General features: G+C 36.7%; 1 pseudogene; it reads left to right on the top strand.

Annotated features, from left to right (window-relative positions):
* The first annotated feature begins 3,529 nt into the window (after nucleotides 1–3,529).
* LOC128022710 (myomesin-1-like) lies at nucleotides 3,530–16,116 on the top strand (annotated as a pseudogene).
* Nucleotides 16,117–16,300: the final 184 nt, after the last annotated feature.

Here is a 16,300-nt window from a genome sequence, read left to right on the forward strand (position 1 = left end):
AGATACATAGACAACTGTTTTGGATATGTGTGTTGGCCCATACAGTATTCGTGAAAAAACTTGAATTTACACTCTTAAAAAGAACACAAAGGTGCATAAAAAGTATGCATTTGGGCGTATAGCTTTTGACTGGGGGACCAGAAAGGGACATCAATGTACCTCAGTGTTTTTTTTTTTCTCCCGGTGTACATTCATGATTAAAGTTGTAAGTGTTTGGAGTCATGTGCATTTGAATTAACATTCATTGGGAATTGTACTTGAGACTGCAAGCGGAGAGAGAAAGGGGTCCTTGGGGTGATCCAAAAACCACTTCAGGAGGTCAGAATCCTTTAAATTACAAAAGGTACAGCAGCAGCGGGACCTCGAGATGAACTATGAGAGCACCTATCACCAAGGCTCCATGTCATCTGTTAGCCGCCAGTCTTATGCTGCTTATGTGAGCAGCCATGGGTAAAAAGACATAGGGGACCTTGTCCCTGTGCTCATGCAGCCCTAAAGAGCAACCCACTCACCCACAAGTGCTGCTTTTTATATACCAGTGCTTTTATAATACATTCCATGCTGCTTACTTGAAAATGTGTGCATCATATGAAGTACCTACCATAACCCTTTCATTATAACCGTATGATGTTTGTTTGCTTTAAAAACAGATCAACAAAGTACACTAATGAACGCTAATGCATTTTCTTTCATTATCTGTTATCAGTTTCAGTTTGTGATGAGCACAAATGACGTCAGAGCTTAGCGGTCGCAATTACAAAACAATAGCTATAACCAATGACAACATAGATTCTAAAATCAAGTCATCTACATAACTTTTTTTCTTTTGTGGCAAATGCAAAGATATGTATTTTCATTTTTGTTATTTGGATATTTTTGTGTAAATAAGCACTGGTGTTGTATGCAGACGCTGTTGTGTGCTGCAGTTTCAAAAATGTCATTTTCGTTATAGAGAATTTTTTAATGATCACGTACAAACCTTTTAAACCATGATATGTGCTTTTGTAGAAACCTTAAGTCACTGTCATTTAAGTTTAGTTTTTTAAGGTGTTTAATAGCCAAATTCCTGTTGAATAACTTAAATTCAGCATCACTTCACCAATCAGAGAAGTTACGGTTGCCATGGGAATGAATATTGCTTCTAAAGTGCTCAGCAGCGAACACCCACTCACTCAAACCTCGTATATATTTAAATATTGTATATATCTGTATCTAACTGTACAAACAGATGCACTGCCTCACACTCACTTCATTGGTTGGGCAAATGTAGCTGTCTGACTGATTCACCCTTTGTTCACTATAATTGGTTTGTAATGTTGTGATTTACCTCTTTTTTTTTTTTTTTTTTTTTTTTTTTTTTTGTAATCCTTATGGAAAGCATCCATGGAAAAAAGAAATAAGCCAGCTGAGTTTGCAGTGGCTTTTGTGCTTCATTGATGCTCATATGCAATGGTACTATGTTTATAAATGTTTAGGTCAGAATACATTGTTATAGAGGAACATATGTGCTTTTGAGGACTGCATGATGCCATGAACCTGTGGCTGGAAGAACTTGAGCTTCTGTGGGAGTGAGCCAAAGTTATTAATGGTTTAAGAGATTATTTATGGTCACTGAAACTTGAAATCACAGTTGAGCTGCACTGTAACTATACAAAAACTGTACAAGTTCATTCAGATATGAATATTCTGCCATCATATACTCACCCTAGTTTCGTTACAAGTCTGTATGATTTTCTTTATATTGTGAGGCATAAAAGGAGACACTTTTGAAAGTCATATAGGCTTGTAACGACATAATGCTAAATTATTAAACAATTTTCATTTTTGTTGAGGTATCAATTTAAGGCAGAACAGTAATGGTGCTCTCAGAAATCTAATATTGTCATATTATTTACCAGTTATGTCAAGTTATTAGTATTTCTGATGGTTGTTATTTGTGCAGAAATTGCCACATGTACTCTTTGAATGCGGCAAACCAAACCCTAATATGGTTAATATAATTTGTTGTAAAATATGTTCCTGACATTGTTTGCCTATAATTGTTCAAGGAAACAATTTGCAAAATATGCACTTTGTATTGTTGTATTACTTTTGGAACAGTCCACAGATGAATTGGAAGCTGCTGTAATCCCAAAATATTTTGTTACAGTATAAGACATAAAAGGATCATCCTCTCAAATAGCAGACAGAGCTCTATGTTTTATCTATAAATCAGTCCAAAGCTCATAATGCCAGTGGCAGTTGTGACTGAGTGTCAGGAGGATCATATGCATACTAAATAGTTTATCTCTGGCTGACATGGCATTTCAAGTAATGTTTGTTTCCAGCTGGTCATGATCTTTCTTGATCAAAATTTACATTAAAAAAATAAATAATAATAGGCCTAATGTAGTATTACTTTTTTGGAATATTTTTGGTGTGCTAAAGAGGAACGTTGTGACATTGATGATGTGTGCATACACAGGAACAATATCCAGGAGTAATTTATATTGATTTAATTGCTTCAATAATCTACAGTGCTGCTTATCTCAGGCTTTTTGAGTTAGTTTTTTTTAAATAAATTCGTAATATAGTGGATGTCTCTGCTAATATTTACTTTTCAATAACACACTGAGATTGACTTTTTAAAGCAACTCTATTTCATCCTGTTTCATTAACCTTGCTGAAATATTGAACATTTTGTTCCATTTGCATTAGGAAGATTTAAGGAAATAAAAAATAATTAACATGAACTTTTTTTTTGATGGAATAATGGAAAACAAGTATTTTCAGTCATATGCAAAATCTTTGCTGCATCTTGCCATACAATCCAGCTGTTTGTTTTTTGGTGTTGGTGGTGTTCACTGTTTTTTAGGCACAAAATTACTAAGAAAGAGAAGAAACTGAGCGCTCGTATCTGGCTGTGGACAAAGAAGACGAAATCATTGGATATGTTGTGCCAGTCTTCAGAAGCAGGTTATTGGATAGTTTACTCAGGAAATCTGTAACAATGGAGTTTACATTTTATAATTCCAGTTGATGTGTAATGTCTGTTTGTGAATGTTCTGTTAATTAAAAATGTAATAAATTAGTTTTGGCACATGGAAGAAAACATGCCTTTTTAAATATGTTTAAATAGTTTTTTATTCATTTTTATTTTATTTTTATTCATTTTAGTACATCAACTAAAGGAAGATGAGAAATGTTGCCTTGGCAACTAGTTAAATATATATTTTAATTTAATTTAAGTTAATGTAATGAATTTTATCTATTTTGTTAGGTTTTTATCTTAATTAGCTATATTAACTCTGACTGAAAGTTCTGTCATCGTCTATCCTTCATGTTTATAAAAACTCGTTGGACCTTTTTTAAATTAAGGCAGGAGTTGAGCACAGGTCCCTTTGCTGACTAATTAAAAACTGTACGTCTAGACAAACATGGATCTCATATGTCAAACAGTATTAGTCAATATTGGGTCAGGAGGCTGCTCATTAACTTAATCTTCTCGATTAGTCCTTTGGCTACCCAGGATCTGATGGAGACTTTTTATATGAGTACAGCTGTAATATTTTGGTCTTACCAATAATTTGTAAAGGTAATTATAACAGTTTTTTTCATCTGAATGTGTATAATAGAAATGATTTGACCTTGCGATATTCTGCTCAGATGGTTACAGCCTTGAATATGGTGTGACCTTCAACACTACCATCATTGATAAGTTTGACGTTTCTTTCGGACGTGAGGGAGAGACCATGAGTTTGGGCTGTACAGTCATTGTCTACCACACTGTGAAGCGCTACCAGCCAGAGATAGTGTGGTACAGAAATGGTAAGTATGAGTGCTAAGTGCACCATGAAGTTATTGTGCATTTTATAAAGCTACTTGCGAATTAACTGAAGCATAAATCACCATCTCCTAACAATTGTCCTCCTCTGTGCTCTTTATATGCAGGAGCTATTAATTAAAATGCAGTTTATAGTCTATAATAATGCCTTTTCTTTATCAGGTGTTGTCTTGTCTCCTTCTAAGTGGGTGCACATGCACTGGAGTGGTGAGCGAGCCACTTTGACACTTGTGCATCTGAACAAAGAGGATGAGGGTCTTTACACGCTGTGTGTCAACACCAAGTCGGTCATCATATTAAGAAACAAATCAGAATATTAGCAACAAATCAGCATATTACACAACTGTTCAAAAGTTTGGAGTTGGAAAGATGTTTAATCATATTTTTAAAAAGTTTCTTCTTGCTCAACAAGGCTGCATTTATTTGCCAATAAATACAGTAAAAATTTTAATATTGTAAATTAGTATTACAATTTTAAATAACTGTCTTCCATTTGAAAAATATTTTAAAGCGCAAAATATTCTTGTGATAACAAAGCTGAATTTTCAGTAGCCATTGCTCCAGTCTTCAGTGTCATGATCCTTCAGAAAAACCAGTCAGTATCTGGTGTGAACACCATTTTCTTCACGCAGTGCAACACATCTCCATCGCATGGAGTGTTGGTCCACTCCTCTTCAATGGCTGTGTGAAGTTGCTGGATAGTGCCAAGAACTGGACACGCTGTCGTATACACTGATCCAGAGCATCCCAAACATGTTCAGTGGGTGACTTGTCCGGTGAGTATGCTGGCCATGCAAGAACTGGGACGTTTTCAGCTTCCAGGAATTGTGTACAGATCCTTGCAACATTAGGTCGTGCATTATCATGCTGGAACATGAGGTGATGGTAGTGGATAAATGACAAAACAATGGGCCTCGGGATCAAATCACGGTGTCTCTGTGTATTCAAAATGCCATCAATAAAATTCACACATGTTCATTGTCCATAACATACGCCTGCTCATACCATAACCCCACCGCCACCATGGGCCACTCGATCCACAACGTTGACATCAGCAAACTGCTCACCTACCGACGCCAAACACGCTGTATGCCATCTGGCCTGTATAGTGAAAACCATGATTTATCCGTGAAGAGAACACCTCTCCAAAGTGCCAGATGCCACCGAATGTGAGCATTTGCCCACTCAAATTGGTTACGACGATGAACTGCAGTCAGGACGAGACCCCAATGAGGACGACGAGCATGCAGATGAGCTTCCCTGAGATGGTTTCTGTCTCTTTGGTTATGCAAACGATTGTTGCAGCAGCTGTCAGAGCAGCTAATCTCAAAAGATCTGTGAGGTGAAGATGCTGGATGTGGAGGTCATGGACTGGTGTGGTTACACATGGTCTGTGGTTGTAAGGCCAGTTGGATGTACTGCTCAATTCTCTACAATGCCTTGGGAGACGGCTTATGGTAGAGAAATGAACATTCAATTCACCGGCAACAGCTCTGGTGGACATTCCTGCAGTCATCCCAATTGCAAGCTCCCTCAAATCTGCGACATCTGTGTCATTGTGCTGTGTGATTAAATTGCACATTTTAGAGTGGCCTTTTATTGTTGCCAGCTTAAGGAACACCTGTGCAATAAGTGTGTTGTCTAATCATCATCTTGATATGCCACACCTGTGAGGTGGATGGATTATCTTAGTAAAGGAGAAGTGCTCACTAAAACAGATTTAGACAAATTTGTGAACAATATTTGAGAGAAATAGGCCTTTTTTGTACAGAGAAAATGTCTTAAATCTTTTAATTTAGCTCATGAATAATGGGGGCAAAAACAAAAGTGTTGAATTTATAATTTTGTTCAGTGTAATATTCGTTTATAGATTTTCTACATCAGATTTAACAGTGGTATTCAATTATTAACTAAAGAGTAACTTTAAGTAAGTGTTAGATGACAACAAAGATAATCAAAATGTAAAAAGAGAGGAGAAATTATGTATAGAAGTAACTGCAGCAATATTTCTCTGGTCTCTTTCAGTGGGGGTTGTCCCTGGTTCACCCACTGACCTGGCTGTCACTGAGGCTACTAAGAGTCATGTGGTACTGAGCTGGATGCCACCCATCCAGAGAGCACATGAGGGTGTCATGTATTATGTGGAGAAGGTGAGGTACTGTAGATATTAGATTTTTACCTTGAATTGAGTTTTGCACATTTTCAGACTATTGAATCTTTTCCCAGTGTTTGGCAGGTACAGAAACATGGCAGAGGGTGAACACCGGGATGCCAGTGAAGTCTCCCAGCTTTGCCCTGTTTGACCTTGCTGAGGGCAAATCTTACAGCTTCCATGTCCCTAGCTGCAGCTCTGCTGGAGTTGGAGAACCGTCAGAAGAAACTGGGGCGACTATTGTGGGAGACAGATTAGGTTAGTATTAGCACTTGATACAAAAAAAGAAAAAGGGTTAGTGGCACATGTTCTGAATTGCATGATAGAGAGTATGTTTCAAGACCTCTCAAAGGGGTCATATTGCACATTTTCTAATCCTATGTGGCATGAATTTGGGATGAGACCCACAGTGCCAGTTCAGGAAATATTAAAGTATCCTGAAAAAAACATGTATCATGGTTTCCACAAAAATATTAGAATAGAATAGTTTCTTGAGCAGCAAATCTGCATATTTGAATGATTTTTGAAGCATCATGTGAAACTGAAGACCAAAGTAATGATGCTGAAAATTCAGATTTTCCCTCACAGGAAAACATTTTTATTTTTTATATATTAAAATAGAAAACCGTTCTTTTAAATTATAATAATATTTCACAATATCAATGTTCTTACTGAAGTTTGATAAGAAATATATTCTGATAATAAATAAATACAGATTTAGTGAGCATAAAAGACACATTTCGAACATATAAATCTTACCGCCCCCAAACTTTGAACGGTAGTTTATATCCAAAATGGCAGAAATGTTTTATAAAAATAAAAAAAAAAGTGTGATGGGTATGATCCTGTAAATGAAAGTGTGAGTATGACTTGCCTTGAAATCAAATGAAAACCATTCTCTGTCTTTTATTTTATAAATTCTTTTTTTTAGACCTGCCCTCTGTCCCAGGGCCTGTTATTCCCATAAGAAACACTGACACATCTGTGGTTGTGTTCTGGGGGGCATCTGCGTTCCCTGCCCTGCTATCTAAACTCTTTTAATTCCCTCAAAAACACACAGTAAGTACTTGAGTGTATCCTAAGTGACACAAACATCCAGGTACTAAGATTAACAAAGCAGTCATGTGAAAGAGACAATAGAGGAGTCTCATTATCCAAGACTGCAAAATGCACGTTGACTGAAAATCAGACATTGTTCCTCTGTTGTCATGCAGGTATGTCTATGATGTATGTCTGTTTGGTGCATAACTGCTGGGTGTGTGATGCAAACCCATGCATGAGCAGGGTGGGTGGTAGAACAAGTTGAGCGAAGGTCATCCTACGTCCTGAGCACTGTAAGTATAGACCTGTTCAGATTGTGGATGATCCCTGTATAATTATGTGTCATGGGCAGGTGGATGAATCTTGGGCTCAAGTTTTGAATTAGTTTATTTTTCAAAACAATAAGCACACCCAATCTCATTCATTCACTAAATTACTGTACTGTATTTCAGTTACTAAAATGGACACGTTGTATAATATATTAAATAATAAATAATATTTTTGTACTCCAGTTTATGGAATGAAGTTAAGATATTTTTGTATTACAATTTAAAACACTGTCACACTTAAAACACTGTTGTTTTTTTAAGTCTTAAAGAGCTTTTAGTAGTAGACTTCATTTTTAAATCCAAAATATAACTTTTCTTTCCTACTGATTTTGTGGTTAAATTTAACTTAGCCAACATATGATATAACAGGATTTGTTATATAACAAGAGCAGCATGCTTACTGTCTGTTTGTTTGCAGTCTGAACAGCATGAACATAATTATTGTTATTTTGACTCTGCATTGTTCACATAAAATGCAGAATGTGTGTATAAAATAACATGAATTAGTATTAAGAGAACATGACAGCTAAATTTCAGGTCATCAGGCTTTGATTTTCTATGCTGATGCCCTAATATGTCCTACATTAGTTCTTTGTTTGGATAACAAAAGCATGTAGCCCATGTTTGAATGTTTTGTTGGGCTAAACTAAGTCCTGTCCTTCTGCAGCCATCCCAAGTCCCAAAATTAATTTGACATGAACCAAGAGAAATGAACCGAGAAAACATTACCGTCTAGAGCCAGGAGAGGGCGCTCTATGCTGCTCAGTGCTCCTGTAGTTTACACTGAGCAGCATAGATCGCCCTCTCGTAGTGGCGCAATGTGAATGTGAATGCGACTTATAGTGCAGTGCGACTTATATATGTTTTTTTTCCTCATCATGGCGTATTTTTGGACTGATGCGACTTAGGTGCGACTTATAGTCCGAAAAATATGGTATTTGTATTATTTGTGTTATTTATTATTGTTAAGTGAACCATGCATTTTCTTTATGCAGGTCCAGAGCCATCTTTAATGACCCATCGTTAGAAGACCTGGGCACTTACTCCTGTGTTGTGACCAACACTGATGGCGTCTCTGCCAGCTACACGCTCACTGAGGAACATAAGTCATTTTCCGGTTGCAGACGGTGATATTCCATCCATTACATTTCTTTGAGAGACATTCATGCATAAGAAGGAAGCACAAGGAGATCACTACTTCTTAAGGTCAGCTGAGAGCACAGCAGCTGCTGATTTCTTTTCCATAAACAATAAATAAATAAATGATTCTACACAACAAATAATTATTGTCAATTTTTTTCCTCATAGTCGAGTAAAAAAGCACATGACATAGGCTTTGTTGATTACATGCAATGTTGTTCACTTTTTGTAGGACTTAACCGCTTGTTGGATATCAGCCGTGACCACCAGTTCCCCAGTAAGTACTTTTTTATTATATTCATTATTCATACTTAATATGCATTTACCAGTCAGTGTGTTGTTGTATGTTAATTGTGAGCAATTTTCTGCAGTAATTCCATTTAAAAGTGAAATGGCCATTGAGCTGCAGGAGAAGGGCCGTGTGCGTCTCTGGTCCGAAGTTGCCAAGTTCACTTCTAACTGCCAAGTGGAGTATGTATTCAATGATAATATCATCCATGAATGAAAGATAAGTCATATCACTACATTTTAGCTCCAGTGGACTTCAAAAGCTAATATTAATTATCATGCAAACTTAGACTTTTTCAGAAGTACACATTGAACTTTAACAAAACCACTGGCATTATTGAGATGTTCATGGACTCACTGGAGGTTTCTGATGAGGGAACCTTCACATTAAACCTTGTTGATGGTAAAGCCACTGGTCGCACCAGCTTAGTGCTTATTGGATAAGGTGAAGTTATGTTTTAATTTGTTTATTTTTTAGTAACATAATCTTTAGTATCCCTACAACTTATAAGTACAAACTAATATATGTATATACAACATATATTTGTGTTCAACCCATTATGCAAACCAGTGAACCACAGTACATCTAAAAAAGCTTTTTATCAGTATGTCCTGTGGAGGGCAGGAGAGTACCGTTTATAACCCCAAATCCAAATGAACTAGACCTGTGGGGTGACAAGAAATGTGTTTTAGCTTTAAGGAATGCTTATGAATGGACTCTAAACAGAATTCAACGCTCAAAATAAGCTGTATTCTGCATGCTTTGATAATTTTCTTCCATTTATAATGCTGTTTTACAGAGTTTGCGGAGCTTCAGAAGAAATCTGAGTTTGAGAGAGCAGAGTGGGTCAGAAGGCAAGGTACGCTGTCTTCACACTGTATTTTTGGTGTTAAATCTCATTTTAGTTGTTGAATGACTAAAAATATTCTCCCACACACAGGTCCGCACTTCGTGGAGTATCTCAGTTTCGAGGTCACCCCAGAATGTGATGCGCATCTGAAATGCAAGGTAAGGCTCTAGGAATCAAATATGGGAACATGAAACTGTCTGTCAATGCCTCAGGTTGAAAAGATACTTGTTAAAATCCCCTTTTCCATCTTTCTCCTGCTATAGGTTGGAAACATCAAACCTGCCACTGAGATTGCCTGGTTTCAGGATGGAATTGAGATTGAAGAGGATGATGAGGATGCTAAGAAGATCAGAAAATCAGATGAAGTGTTGACCTTTGGCATTGGCAAGGTCAGACTTGGTTGGGCAAAGCTGGGACAGTTTTCATGCTGGGATTTCAGCATCCATTTGATTTTTATAATGAATGCATTTTTGCTTGATGCAGTATTATACATATGCTACAAGCTTTGCTACGCTAAAAGCCACTCTCCTCTCACACACGGATTCATAAATGATGAGATATTTGCATAGTACTGAAGAATACATTTCTTTTCTTTATTCCTTTAGACATGAGGAGATATAAGTCATTTTATTACATCTCAAAAGCCTTCCTGAAAAGTAATAGTCAGTGTTTAAAATCAGCATAAAATGAAAAAGTACTTTCTTAATACATGTTCCCGATTCATCTGTATTTTTCAGTGAGAAAAAAAGGTCTCCGTAATCTTTTATCCACATTTAATAACTTGCTCTGCCTTTAAAATTCCTTAAATTTTCGTCCGACATCACCTACATTATTAACTAACAGCCAAATAGCTACTTAGCTACTTAAGCTTAGGTTTAGGCTTGTTTTAGGCTACTTTTTACGTAATGCATCCCTTCAAAAATCTTCACCATAGTTAATGCAGCAAATGTGATGTTAATGTAATGAAGGATACAGCAATCTTAGTTATAAAGTAAGTAAAATAGCCCTTAAAGAAATATATAATGGCATATGCACCTATGATGGATTCTATATTTATCATGCTTATCATACCCTGTACTTTTAACAGACAGGTTGCAAAACCTATTCAATTATTTATGACTTTTAAACATTTATGTCCATATATCATAAATATATGGTCCTTCTGTTTGTGAACCTTGTTTTCTAAAGGAAGCCATTTCCTGAATTCAGTCAGATTTGGATGGCAGTTTTGTAAAGTAATGCAAACTATTATATTATGTGCAATCTGGCTTTCATTTTGTAATATTAATGTGTTATACAGTATTAAAAGCCATCTTAGTTTGACTGAATTCAACTACCAATAAGATGCCAGTCCTGTTGGACTGATAGAAGGGTGGATTTAATGCATGCTGCAGAAGAGAGGCAAACTCCCTTGCCACTCCTGTAGGGGGCGCTGGCACAGTTTATTAAGAGCGAAAAGGCACAATGGAAACCTGCAACTGAAGAAAGTCCAAGCAAGCCAAAAGTCTGGAGCTTTGATTTTATAAGTTGCCATCAGTGTCAGTGTGTTGTTATTTGTGATGGTGCAGTCTTTTCCTCTCTTAGCGTGTTGGCCTGCAGAATCCTCTGCAGCAGAAAAGCTTTGCTTTTCAGTCTTTAGGTGAAAGTGACGTGACATCCAGCCAAGAATGGTGACCCATACCCATAGTATTTGTGCTCTGCATTTAACCCAGCCAAAGTGCGCACACACACAGCAGTGAACAAACGCACACCGTGAGTAGCTATTTATGCTGCGGCACCCGGGGAGCAGTGCCTTGCTCAAGGGCACTGAAGTTGTGGTATTGCCGGCCCAAGACTCGAACCCACAACCCTAGGGCTAGGAGTCAAACACTCTTATCACTAGGCCACAACTTCCCATTTAAATGTTGTTTAAAAATGTTTTAACTTTAGATTCGTATTGATAACACTAGTGTCCAGTGTCTGTCCCTCACTGTTCCCACAATTCCCCAACAGATTTCAAAGAAAGGTGCAGGAGTATATGAGGTCAAACTGAAGGATGAAAGAGGAAAGGACAAAACTTTGCTGAACCTGACAGATGCAGGTAGGAGCCACTTTGTCACCGGGCCTGATCAAAATTCTGAATTTAAGGATTGGCATCCTTTCAGTTTAAATGGAATTTGCATTGAACTGGCCCCATGATGTTGATTTGAATTGCAATGACTGGTTGTGGAATTCCCTGATTTGCAATTCAAAGAAATTTAGCAAAGACATACAACGGAATTTCATTAGTCAAGCACTAAAACAAAACCAGAAAAACGACTCCTTTAGGTGTTTTGCTTGTCTCTCTTCATATTATAATTAAATATTAATAATAATTGATTTAATACATATTTACAGTTGTGGTGAAAATTTTACATTCACTTTGCAGTTTCTGCAAAAAATGTTAATTATTTTTTATTTAGCACTGACCTGAATTAGACCCTGTTCAAAACTTTACATCAGCACAAATCCGGTCCTGGAGGGCCACTGCCCTGCAGAGTTTAGCTCAAACTCGCTTACTTGTGATTTTCTAGGGATCCTGAAGACCTTAATGAACTTGATCAGGTTTGATTGATTAGGGTTGGAGCTAAACTCTGCTGGGCAAGATCTGAGAAACACTGCTTAATACTGTGTTGTTACCTGGATGATCCACAGCTGTTTTTAGTTTTGTTTTGTGATCTGTCCCTTTGTCCTGAGCAGTTAAACTGCCCGCTGTTCTTTAGAAAAATCCCAGACCAAATTAATTGTTTTTTCAACATCTTTTGCATATTTGAATCCTTTCCAACAATGACTGTGTGATTTTAAGATCCATCAACTGAGGGACTCATACACAAAGGTACAAACACTCGCTGATGCTCCAGAAGGAAAAAGAACGCATTAAGAGCCAGGGGTGTAAACTTTTGAACAGAATGAAGATGTGTACATGTATATCCCTTTTTTTTTTTTTTTTTTTTTTTTTTTTGTATACTGTCCTTTAGAAGCTACATAAGATACTGACATGTTTCCCAAAATACAAAATAAGTTAAATCTTCAAATTCAAAAAGTGTTCACTTCCAGGCCCTTAATGCATTTTTTAAAGGATTTTTCTGAAAAACAGCAGGTAGTTTAACTGTTCAGGACAAACAAGGGACGCATAAACAACTATCGCATAAAAAAAAAGCTGTGGATCATCAAGGTAACAACACAGTATTAAGAATCAAGTGTACAGTATGTATACTTTTGAACAGGGTCATTTTTATAAATTCGACTTATTTTCTTTTGTAGACTATGTAAACATATTTGATGTGAAATATCTATTCAGGTCAGTACAAAAAAAATAAAAATAACATGCATTTTGTATGATCCCTCTTATATTGATAAAATATTTAACATTTTGACAATACTGCAAAGTGTAGAATTCTGACCACAACTATAGTATATAATTCTATAATATAGGTTTCATATTGAAAGATGAAATATATAATGTTTATTCTTTAAATTACTGTGTCATTTCATTCCAATTTCAGTCACCCATCAGTATCATTATTTTTACTTTTTTTTTCTGTCTCCTTAAATGTGATTATTATCTTTTTTCCCTCATATCAGGTTATCAAGCAGTGCTGAATTAAGTATTTAGAGTTATTGGTGAGTGTCTTTCCATCAGTCCTCCACCACTCAGCATTATTGAATGTACAGTAACATGACACTCCATTAGGAATGTGCTCTCAAACACTTAAATCGGATCAGTGCATGTCATGTAATTTTCATGCATTTCTTTCTTTGTTCTTGAAGCCAATTCTTCAACCGAGCTCAAGGTTATGAGCACAGAACATGGAATCATTCTCTACTCATTCGTTGTGCACTATAGTGAAGATCTCCGCATTGGCTGGCTTCACAAGTAGGCTTCCTGCCGCCCTTCTCTATCTACCAGTGTGTGTGGGCTGTTTTAATGTGACTTCAGTGTCACGTTAGCCACATGAAAGAGTATATTGAAACAGTTTCAAACAAAATTTCTTCCCAGGACTAATACAATCCAAAGTTTTGCCAATTTGTTTGCTCACTGTACCGTATCACCTCAAGAGACCATGGCCAATGACCTTGTGTGTTTTCCCTTTGTTTCTAACTGGTTCCAGAGAATCAAAGATCTCCCACTCAGACAGAGTGCAGTGTGGAGTCACCAGAGAACAGCTGTGGCTCAAAATTAACGAGCCCACCGAGAAGGATAAGGGCAAATATGCCATTGATGTCTTCAATGTCCAAGGCAGTGTCGAAAGTTCTTGACCTGTCAGGGCAAGGTAAGAGCTCAGGTGTTCCAACACAAGCAACCTCGCGGTACTTCTGCATTCATTATAGGATATCGTGAACGTATTTTGTTATAGTTTACTGTAATTTCTTGCATTTGTTTTTATTATATATTATATATATATATATATTTTAATATACAATTTCATTTTTATTACCTTTTTATATTATTCTGTTTTAACGATTTGTTCCCCTGTTATTCCATTACATAGTGTGGATTTGCTAATTTTCTACTTTTTTATGGTCAAGACCTCCTTGCATAAGCTGTGAGAATAACACTAAAATAGACTGCCCATGAGTGCGTCACAGGAGGCTTGCAATGAAGCATTTCCTGATATTGAAAAGTGTGAGAAGCATGTATCAACTTTAAAGTCACTATTTAAAGTCACTATTTAAAGACTTATATACAGTAACTGCATGCTTATCTGTCTTTCCTTCCTCAGGGCAGCGGCCATAGCAGAGAGAAGTAAGTGATTGTCTCTGCTGTTATTATTGTGCTCTGACATTTTGTACAGATTCACAATGTCACTCCATTAAAGCAATCCAATTTAAATGTTTCAGTTGCAGCATTATTATTATGTGTTCAGTAGATGAAATTAAATGTTTGTTCAGGCATTTTAATCACAATTCATTTCTTTAGAGAGAACAAGTATTGATTTGGTTCATTGCTTATTAAAACTTCTTGAACAGCTTATTCAATGGTTTGTTTATCTGCAGATCGTGCCCGTGTGGTGGGCGGCCTACCTGATGTAGTTACCATTCAGGAGGGCCAGGTAATACAATCAATCATATATGTGCATCATATTTCGTAAAGAGTTTATTTATATTTTTTCACCCTTTTCAGTCCCTTAACCTCACTGGCAATGTATGGGGTGATCTAGTTCCCGAGGTCAGCTGGGTGAAGGATGACTAACCGCTGTCACCTGACAATCACTACACGCTGAAGTTTGAGCACGGAAAGTTTGCCAGCATCACCATCACTGCTGTTGCAACCATTGACTTGGGCAAATACGCTCTGCAGGTAAAGAAAAAGTATGGCACAGAGATGGCAGAGTTTACCGTCAGTGTCTACATCCCCGAGGATGAAGCGGAAAAGAAGGAGTAAAGACACACACAGAGGAAGAGGGGGGTTTAACAGATGACCAGTATACCTTCCAAAGCATTTGAATTCAAAGCATGCCCGCCCACAGTGCAGTATTGAATGGTTTTCCCTTAGATAAACAGTGGTGATTAAAAAATTAATAATCATATTAAATAATTTTCCTGAATAATTTGACTGATATATGCAATGCTTCTAGGCTTTTCACACTATACTTAACCCAAAAAAAAAATATTTTGAAGAATGCTGGTTACCAGTTGGCCATAATCATTGACTTCCATAGTTTTTTTTTTAATATACTGTCAATGTCAGTAGCTACTGTCGACTCTTGTCTGTGCCACGGTATGGACAGGCCTGGCCACTTTGGTCTTTGAGCCCCCCACCTTACTGTTTTCTACAGGGGGACAACCCCACCAGGCATGTGATTTCTACCACGACTGAGGCGTGATTTTTGGGTGAACTATCCCTTTAACATTTTTTTAATTATGAGTTAAGTTTACTCTAAATCATTAAAAGCAGGGTTTCACATTTGGAATTTGGAGAGTTAGGTCATGAAGCCTCGCTGCCATTCTGGCTTCAAAAGTGTACAGTCAGTGTGAATTTCTAACCCAGACTAATGTATAAACTGTATGGAAGAGTAAACATATTGAGGTGTTAACCTTACAATTGTTGTATGAGGATTTCTAATGTATAAGCCTACTGAAATATGGGCATTTTCTAATCTTGGGTTATTTTTTTATTTTTTTTGCAAATCCCATTTAACAGTTTATAATAAATCCATCTCATTGCTTTATGTAATTGCAGTGTACCTGCAGGTAATAAAGACATTTGGGTAAGACACTATTAAGTATAAATATATAATTTTTAATGAAAAAGCTTTGGGTGTTGCTTATTTCTAAGCATAAACTGGAACACAGTGCAACATTAGCATGCATCTCAATTGTCTGATTTTAATTCAAATTGGTTGTGTAGTTTCCTACTGCTTTGTGGAAAATTATCATTTAACAGTAGACAACAGAATGTTAAAGGGTACTAAACCAGAATTGTGATTTGGTAATGATATCAAAGAAAAATAAAATAAAATATATATATATATGATTTATTGTTGTATATCTGCCAAATCTTGATTTGTGCATTTTGTATCTTTAAAATATGTAAACATATAAACAGTAAGTCAGTTGGCACTGTTGCAAGGTGTGTTGTAATGTGTGGTGTAATCTGTGTTGATCCTTTGGATAACACAGGCACAACTATTGTTAAGGTTTTATGTTTTCTGCT

The sequence above is a fragment of the Carassius gibelio genome, chromosome A2 (assembly GCF_023724105.1).
Source record: "Carassius gibelio isolate Cgi1373 ecotype wild population from Czech Republic chromosome A2, carGib1.2-hapl.c, whole genome shotgun sequence".
NCBI lineage: Eukaryota > Metazoa > Chordata > Actinopteri > Cypriniformes > Cyprinidae > Carassius > Carassius gibelio.